The sequence below is a fragment of the Phocoena sinus genome, chromosome 11 (assembly GCF_008692025.1).
Source record: "Phocoena sinus isolate mPhoSin1 chromosome 11, mPhoSin1.pri, whole genome shotgun sequence".
Taxonomy (NCBI): Eukaryota; Metazoa; Chordata; class Mammalia; order Artiodactyla; family Phocoenidae; genus Phocoena; species Phocoena sinus.
This window is the reverse complement of record NC_045773.1, coordinates 69,452,919-69,462,631: the sequence shown is the minus strand read 5'-3', so window position 1 is coordinate 69,462,631 and position 9,713 is coordinate 69,452,919. Positions and strand designations below refer to the sequence as shown.

General features: G+C 38.8%; 1 pseudogene; it reads right to left on the bottom strand.

The window, feature by feature from the left end:
• Window positions 1-4,135: 4,135 nt before the first annotated feature.
• LOC116762743 lies at window positions 4,136-4,431 on the bottom strand (annotated as a pseudogene).
• Window positions 4,432-9,713: the final 5,282 nt, after the last annotated feature.

The following is a 9,713-nucleotide window of genomic DNA, read 5'->3' as shown; positions in this document are numbered from 1 at the left end:
TTGTCATTTTAAGATGTTAACTATATAAAAGGCCTTGTAGGAATAAAGAAAAAAAAAAAAAAATATATATATATATATATATGTTATTTTAGGAAAAGTATAGGGAATTCCCTGGCGGTTAGTGGTTAGGACTTGGCGCTTTCGCTGCCAGGGCCCGAGTTCAATCCCAGGTCAGGGAACTAAGATCCGACATGCCTCACAGTGCGGCCAAATTAAAAAGAAAAAGAAAGAAAAAATGTAAAAATAGAACCTTTAATTACTCAAAGCTCAACCCATCTATCATTCTTAGAAAAAAAATTGAAGTCAACCTTAACCTGAGTGCAGACATTTTAGACTGAGTAAGATAAGAGATGGTAAGTGGTCTGATTACTATTGCTAAGTATGGTATTGTTGGAACTTCTTTTTGTCTGCACCTGTTAGCAGTTTGGTGTCTGGAATACTCAGCTTCAAATCTTGTATTTATGAGGCAAAAAGAAAACCCAGGAAACTCACTACTTTGTGGTCCCTACCTGATCTGCCTTCTTACAACCTTTCAGAGTCTGTTTGTTTGTTTTTTGCGGTACGCGGGCCTCTCACTGTTGCAGCCTCTCCCGTTGCGGAGCACAGGCTCCGGACCCGCAGGCTCAGCGGCCATGGCTCGCGGGCCCAGCCGCTCCACGGCATGTGGGATCTTCCCGGACCGGGGCACGAACCCGTTGTCCCCTGCATCGGCAGGCGGACCCTCAACCACTGCGCCACCAGGGAAGCCCCTTATGTTTGTTTTATGTTTGATGTTCAGGGTTCTTAGTTGTACTTTGAATATAGGATATGGAAAAGTATATTTATTCTATCATCTACTCCATCAGAAGTCTGAATTACTAGTTAATTTTTAAAATAGTTATACACTTATTCAGATTTTCTACTTTTTCTTTCAGTTGATTTCAATAAATTGTCTCTCCAGGACATTGTCTACTTTGTTTCCAAACTTTTTGGCATAAAATTATTCACAGCATTCTTTCATTTTAGAGCTCGCTGATATATTTATAGCTATGTCTCCATTTTTATTCATCATTTGGTCATTTGTTTCTCTCTCTCTCTCCCCTCCTTCTCCTCCTCTCTGTCCCTCCCTCCCTCCCACTCCTCCCCCCACCCCTCTGGCCCCCAATCTTCCATTATGTGTGGCAAAGTTTTGTGATAGATATCTTTTCAGAAGATCGGATTTTATGTCTGGCAATGCTCTGCTATATATTTTCTGTTTCATGAATGAATTAGCTATGGCTGCAATACTGCATATCAAACCACAACTCAGCATTTAAATAACAAGCATTTATTTCTTGCTAAAGGATATGTGAGTCAGCTACATCAGCTGGGCTAGGCTGCAATCCAGGCTTTAGACTCCAGGTTGCGGGTTATGTTCATGTCTCATCCTTCTTAGACCAGCAGCTGTCTGAGGCTTGCTCTTCTCATTGGGAATGGCGGGCATGTGAGAAATCAAACTAAATTGCAGAAAGCTATTTAAGTCCCCTGTTCCAATCAAATTTACTAACATTCCTTTAGGTAAAGCAAATCGATGATAAGGCCCCTTTTCAATGAGTCAAGGAAGCATATTCTGCCTGATAACTGCAGTATCCTCCCATTGGGGGTAAAGGGTGTGGATGTATAATCCTATTACAGGTGAATGAAGAACTGAGACCAATAATCCAATCTACAACAATTAATTGCAGATCCTATCTTTATTATCCTCTCATTACTTTGAACTCTGTTCTTTCTAATTTCTTGAGTTGGATGATTTAACTCATAAATGTTCAGACTTCTTTGAGCATATAAGGATGTAAATTTCTCTAAAGGTACTGCTTTAGCCATACCCCATGAGTTTTGATATGTAGATTTTCCTTATTGTTCAGTTGAAATAATTTTAAATGTCCCTTGCAATATGGTCTTTCACCCCAAAACTACTTAACAGTGTGGTTTTTAAATTTCCAAATATATTTTCATATGATCTTTGTAATTGCTTTCTAGCTTAATTGTACTATAGTCAGATAATGTAATCTGTATGATATTCTTTTAGTATTTGTAGAGGTTTGACGTGTGGACTAATGTATAGCTAATTTTCATAAATGTTCAATTTATGTCTGAGTAAAATTTATATTTCTCAATTTGAAGTATAAGGGTTAAATATATGCTCATTATATCACAATTGTTACGTCATTAATAGCTTCTAAATATTTATTAATTTTTTCATTTGCTTGCTCCATCAGAACTAATATATGTAAAAAATTCCCTTCTATTGATTTGACATATTTCCTTGTTGGTCTCTCAATTTTTTTGTGTTATATATTTTGAGGTTATGTTTTAGGTGTATAATATTTAGAAAGATATCTCATGAATTGAAAATTTATCATTATGGAGTGACCCTCCTTAAAGCTAAAAGCATTTCTAGAGATAAAGTCTGTCTCATTTTGAGTTAGCTGTACCAGCTTTCTTTGGTCAGTATTTGCCTGGTGTTATCTTTTTCAGTTCTTTTACATGTGGCCTTATATTTTATGTTTGAAGTATGTCTTTTATGTACAGTTTCAGCTAATCTTTTTTAAAAATAGAAACTAATTAGGCAATCTGATCTTCTAAATGATTTTAGTCCCTTCATATTGTGATTACTGAATATTAACATTTATTTCTAAAATCTTACTTTGCACTGCCAAATTTCATCAACTGTAAGAAACATATTTTTCCCCACATTTAAACATCTTTGAAATTAGAATACCTCTATAATTGAAGTCATCATTAGCAGCTTTTTCCTTCCTTAGTAGCATGCAAAATTTAGGAGTATTTTACCAGTGGTGTCATCTTACATTCTATGAAATATGACATCTATCCTCTTAAGTTTCTCTCCCCCTCTATCCCTTTTTTTTTTTTTTTTTAATTTCTCCTTTTCAGCTATATTTGTTTGGAAGTTACACATTCTGTCCGCACCATTCTAGTGATTACGCTTAGAATTGTAACAAGCATACATGAATTAAATTCTAAAACTAATCAGTGTCTCAGGTTGGATTCTCCCAAAAGCTGCCCTTAGGACCAGACCTTGAGTACAGGCATTTGGGAAGTGACATCAGGAAGCACAAACAAGGGAAGGGGGAAGTGAGGCAGGGAAGAGAGAAGAGCAGGTCTGGGAAATGCTCATGAGCAGGTTATTGTGGGTAACGGGGGCTCAAATCCTCTGAACAACCAAGTGGAACTTGCTTCAGAGTCGTCCTACGAGGAGATAAGGAGGTAGAGGCATTTATCTACTGACTCCCCCATTGGTTGAAGTTTATCCCTGGAAGTGTTAATGCCCCTGCACTTCCAGATTACACCAGCAGGAGAAAGACATCAGACATAGAAGAGAGACCCATGTGCTTGAGCAACACCTGGCAGCCTGTTAACACTGTCTACCCCATTGATAAGTGAACTTAGGTGGACAGAGAATATGGGTCAGGTGTCAACAATGTCCACTACAATCAGCATTCCTAAACTCCCCCTGCTCTTTGCCAAACATTGAACTTGCTCATTCCTATCACCTATCCTACTTTACACGTTCATCAGTATATACTTTATTTACATAGTTTTTGTATTCCTCTAAAAATAGTTGTTTTTTATTATTTTATTATTTTAATCACTTAAATTTACCTATATGCTTATCAGTTTCCTTGCTCATCATTCCTTCATGAGCCTCACTTCTTTCTTTGTGGATTAATTTCTTTCTTCCTTTAGTATAAGATTTTTTCATCATCTGAATTGTTTGGTCCCTAGATTTGGATAACGAGTTTGAATGCTGAGACTGAAAAGTACACCATCTATTTCATTCCTGAGTTACAGATAGCAAATAGCAAGAGTTTTCATACAGAAGGATCTATGTATTTCAGCAGTTTTTTCAGTGTTTGTTAATGAATCTAGTCTTTGCCTTTCTGAAAATGACTTGTTTCCCCATTCCTGAATGATAGCTTGACTGGGTATAAAATTGTAGATTCATTGTTTCTCTTACTTCAAAGATATTATTCAAGTGCTGTTGATTAGAAGTCTGCTATCTATTTATCGCTTCACTTTGGTGATATGTCATTTTTCTATTTTTTTTAACTTAACCTCAAGATTTTATTATCTTCATAACACCAAAAGATGAAGCTTAGAACTGAATTACTTGGCCCTTTCTCTTCTTAAATCCTCCCAGTTCAAAGTGTTTGCATCTCTTAATAGCCAGAATTCTTTGATCTGCAGCCTCAGGACAATCTTTGTCCTTTTAGCTTTTTCCCAGAAAATTGGCTTAGTCTGCCCACCATAGCCACTCTGCTTCCTGTCATAATGCCACTTTCCCTGGGCATATGGATACTCCTTGCCCTTCTTGTACTGTGCCACCTTGTGGGGCTGGAGCTTGCCGCACTTCCTACAGAAAGTCCCACCGGTTTAAGGCATTTTCACCATGTTTGCAGGAGCACTATTGGCACAAAAAACCGTGGTTGTTTCAAGATGTTCTCTCTGTTTTCGTTGTTCTTCTGCACTTCAGTGTGTCTTGGTGTGCATCTGTTTTTATTTATGCCACTCATGATTGCTGTGATCACGAAGCCAGTCAAAGACTATAGATAAGGAAAGTCTGACTAGATTCTGCCAAAACCTTGTGGTCCAAAGACAGAGGGAAAAAAAGATGAAAATAGAGTTCAGCCAGACAGTAATGAGATGAATGAACAAAATCAGTTGCAATCTGGTTGGAGGTTGAAGAATTCAGATGATAACATCTCGTCATCAGAACGGAAAGAGGTTACAAAAAGTATTGTGTGGTTGTGTAGTTGGAACAGGAGGTATCAACCCCACCTGAAGGGTATAGATTTGGGGTCTCCTATAATTTCAAGATTTCTAAAACTGGACTCAGTATGTCAATCTGTGATGCAGGAAAGACCACACTGGACATAGGCAGCTGCAGGTCTGGCATCCCTGTACCAAATGTGTCTGTTCAATATGTACCTCCAACTTGCCTCAGGTGACAGGCATACTGTCATCATGAGTTATTGGCTCAGGAATTTAAAGTCACAGTAAACCTCACTGGGTTGTGTCTCTTAACCCCAGAAACATGAAATTATGAAGTATGTCAAACCCATGGCATTAATCATTTGGGGTTACAATCAAGATGATCACTGTGTTTGGCATTTAAAATACTTGTAAAATATAATTGAATTTGGTATATTAGAATGTGTGACAGATTGGCCTGCAATTCCAAATTAAATGCTTGATTCGAAGTTGAATGGTGTAAGTGATTTAGTTTATAAACGGTGGTAGAGTGGTTAAAAGAACTTGCATTAGAGAGTTGTTTGATGATGTGGGAAGGATTAGCTTATTGGGTCATAAGTTTCTTGAGTTTAGACATTCCATCGTCTTAAAGAAAATTGCATACATTAATGTATGCATATTATTTGAAGTAAAGGTGATTAGCCTGTCCTATTCAAGTTTACTTAACATTAATTAAAATCTAATCCCCTTAAGTAATCAGTCCGATTTATGTTAAAGCTTCCCTGAAAATTATTTCTATTTTATATAAAATTTACTGGATTTTAAATCGTGTAATAAAACTCATAAGATGAATTTAGGAGTTTAAGAAAACCTAGACTTTTAAATTTATAATTTCAGTAAGTAAAGTTTTAAAAATCAAACCCAAATAAATGAAAATAAACCTCTCTGTGTACAAAAGCTGCCCTTGGGCATCAAAAATATCACATAGAAACTGAATCTAAGGATGCATGCTCTTTATCAGTGTAACCTCTTATTCTCTAGTCTCACCTTCAGAAATTCCTATTGGGTATAAACTGGACTTTTTACTCTTTCATGCCTCTTTTTTTTTTTTTTTTGCTTTTTTTCTTTATCCAGAATACAGCACATAGGTATAATTTAATTTATCTCTATATCCACAATTTTGTCTTCATCTGGATCCAATATACTGTTTATCCACTGGACAGTATTTCTCAATTTCAGTGACTGCATATCTAATTTAACATCAGAAACTAACCTTGTTCCTTCTCAGAATCAAACTGCCTCCCTATTCTCAAAGTTCTTGCAACTGCCAGTAACTCACACAGTGTACAGGTACTCTGCTGAGCTCCCCAGCCTGGCTGGAGGCCTGGGATTGCATTGCTTCACCTTCCACATGCCAGGGTGTCTGCACCAAGTTGCTCCTCTACTTCTGAACAGAGGATCTGGTTTCCTGAGTGACATCAAAGGATGAACAGTGCAACACCTATGGGTTAGCTCTCCGTGGAGTGGATTTGGGCAATAGGAAATGGGTAACAGGAGGGAGCTGGGCAGATAAATTCTCCTTCCAATCAGAAGTGCTGTTTCTTTTCGAAAACCTTCCAGAGAAGTCCTGGGTGTTAGGCAAAGAGAGAGTGGCTAGCTGTCTCTTCATAGCTTATCAAACAGAGACCGGCACTGTAATGCATCATATCACCTTGCTTCACACCTTTCCTTGCCCTACTTCCCATTTTCTTCCTTGCCTTCATCTCAACAGGCTTCATCTCCTGAATAAAAGATCAGCATCCTAATCCTTGCCTCAGGCTCTGCTTTCTAGAGAACCTCAGATGAGGCAGTCTTTAAAATTGTGTTTGGTTCTTTTTGAGAATCTCAGTCTTTCGTTATGTTTTTTATTTTATTTTATTTTTTAAGCATCTTTATTGGAGTATAATTGCTTTACAATGGTGTGTTAGTTTCTGCTTTATAACAAAGTGAATCAGCTATACATATACATATATCCCCATATCTCCTCCCTCTTGTGTCTCCCTCTCACCCTCCCTATCCACCCACCCACCCCTCTAGGTGGTCACAAAGCACTGAGCTGATCTCCCTGTGCTATGTGGCTGCTTCCCACTAGCTATCTATTTTACCTTTGGTAGTATATATAAGTCCATGCCACTCTCTCACTTCGTCCCAGCTTACCCTTCCCCCTCCCCATGTCCTCAAGTCCATAATTCAAAAAGAGTCATGTTCCACAATGTTCATTACAGCTCTATTTACAACAGCCAGGACGTGGAAGCAACCTAAGTGTCCATCGACAGATGAATGGATAAAGAAGACGTGGCACATATATACAATGGAATATTACTCAGCCATAAAAAGAAATGAAATTGAGTTGTTTGTAGTGAGGTGGATGGACCTAGAGACTGTCATACAGAGTGAAGTAAGTCAGAAAGAGAAAAATAAATACCGTATGCTGACACATATATATGGAATCTAAAAAAAAAAAAAAGGCTCTGAAGGACCTAGGGGCGGGATAGGAATAAAGACGCAGTCGTTATGTTTTTAAAAATTCTGTTCTTTAATGTATTAGCTATATCAGCCAGAAATTATAAAATAAGTATCTTAAGTTGTTAGAAACCTAATCCTGCTCCTCATATTGCTAATGCTCACTCATGGTGGAGTATTTCCTTGTTTGTTCTGCAATTTTGGATTGTGAGTTCATCTTCAGCAGGACTATATTGAAGAGAAGACTGAGAATCCTTAGCTGAGGGTTTGTCCCTCCAGAGAGGACTTGTATTCCCTTTGTCACAGCTATTATCAGCTTGGGAGTTCTCAGCCACAAGAGTAGTATAAATGCCAAACTCTGCCTTCAGTCTTGAGGGATCTTTTCCCTTTATCCAGATACAAGTGAAGATGGACAAGCTTCCTTTATATCTCTCTTTGCTGATGGTTTGGCTTTTAGTCCCCACCTTTTTTCTAAAGCTCTTTGCCAATTCTCAGCTTTACGTTCAAAGGCTCCATCAAATTCCCTGGGGACAGCTGCAGTGTGAAATCAAGACTACTGCTCTGTTTTTTAGGTCTCTCTCCATTTTTCCCCTAGGATTAATATTTTTTATAAACTCAGCTATGCAGGTAGAAGACTATTTTCTATATTTCATCATACTTTTATGGTATTTAATAATGGAAGGTTTTGGGGGTTATCTAATCTGCTATAATACCAGAAATGTAAGATCTGGTCTTGTCTTTAATAACTGAAATGGATTGAAGTATTACTATCTGTCAAGCACTATTGTAAGCACAGTAAATGAATTAACTCATTTATCCTCTCAACAACTCAGTGAGAGGTAGGAACTGGTGTTATCCCCACTGTGTTAGTCCAGGTCCTCCAAGAAGCAGACGCCAAGATCAGAATAAGCGTGCCAAGGTTTTATTAAGGAAAATGCCTGTGAAAAAGGAAATGAAGGGGAGCTGGTAATGGCTGAGAGAGTCACTAGACCACAGCCCAAGTCTAACATTGAGTGAAGGAGAAAGAGAAGGGAGGTTGGTAGAAGTGTCTTAGACTGCAGAGCAGTCCTAGTGAAGTTCATCAGAGCTCAGGGAGGGAGTTGTCTTCGAGCCAAAGTTAGCTGATGGAATCTAGTGTCTTCCAGAAATGGGTCTGCCTTGGTCTTCCTGCCATATTACATCATTGGTGGGGAGATGCCCATGGGAGAAGTGGCTCTGTCACAAATGTCACAGTAGATTCCAAAGTGCAGCAGCAGGGGCCCTCAGACAATACACTCCCTGAACTAGAAGGTCTGCCAAATGCATCCTCACGGCCACCCCACCCACTTTATGGATGAGGAAACAAACACAGAGGCTAGGTAACTTGCTCAAGGACACACCACTGGTACATGTGGAACCAGATTTCAAACTTAGGTAGTTTAGCTCCAGGATACAACTTCTTAACAACCATGCTATGCTTCAAAAAAAAAAAGATTTTATTGCATTGGATCTTTGTGTAGAAAGAATATTGTTAAACAATTGTGCATATGGTTTACGTGTGCTTTTTCAGAGTTAAAAAAGTCTATTTTTAATCAGATTCTACAAGAGGCTCTTTAAGACGGGGGAGAAAAAGACTTTCAAAGTTTGGGACTTTCAAGGGCAGTCACCTATGAATTTGACAGTGACCTTTAAAATGTGACTGTTACTGGAAATTCAATGATTGGTGCATTGTCCCTCTGTTCTCAGTCTGGTTGATTGCAAATTAATATTGTTTCTCACAGGGCATCTTAATTTTTCCCTCTAGTCACTCCTATGATAGAACCATCTAGCTGCCTACTCAGTATCCAACTTCCCTTCTTCATTACAAATGACCAGTCTCGAAAAAACCACCACCAATAAGTCACCTGTATATCCCTCCCTCCCTTTGTAAGGATGGCCATCTAACTTCTAACTACAAGTAAAAATTGTTGGGTGAAACTTTTAGGAAATTTTCTTAAAAGAGGCTGACTCAACTAGCTTGTGACTTGTGTCATTCAGAATCCCAGCAAGGGAACAGCTGGCACACTATGTATAGAAATCATGAAGGATAGAATACGAGTACAAAATTAGGGTCAGCCAAGCTGTTATCTCTATTTCTGCACTGGTGAGGAGAGGGTCGGGTAGAGCAGACTGCCTTGAGAACAGTGGCCTTCAGGTAAAGAGAGGCAGCCAGCCAGATGTGACTTTGTAGAAAGGGAGTCAGAGGGAAAGAAATCCTGAGCTCACATTCTCATCTCCTTCCATGGATTGTATTGGCTGAACCCATCACAACGCCAAGGGCAAGAAAGCCACTGATGTAGCCCACACAGGCCAGCCTGCTGAAACAGAGAGCAGATAGAAAAGCAGAAGGGCAGAGAGTTGATCTGAATTAGGATAAATAGGAGAGAGCAAGCACATGCACTCTTGCCCTTCCTTCTGTCTTTGGTATATGGATATGATGATGGCTGGAGCAGCACTGGCCA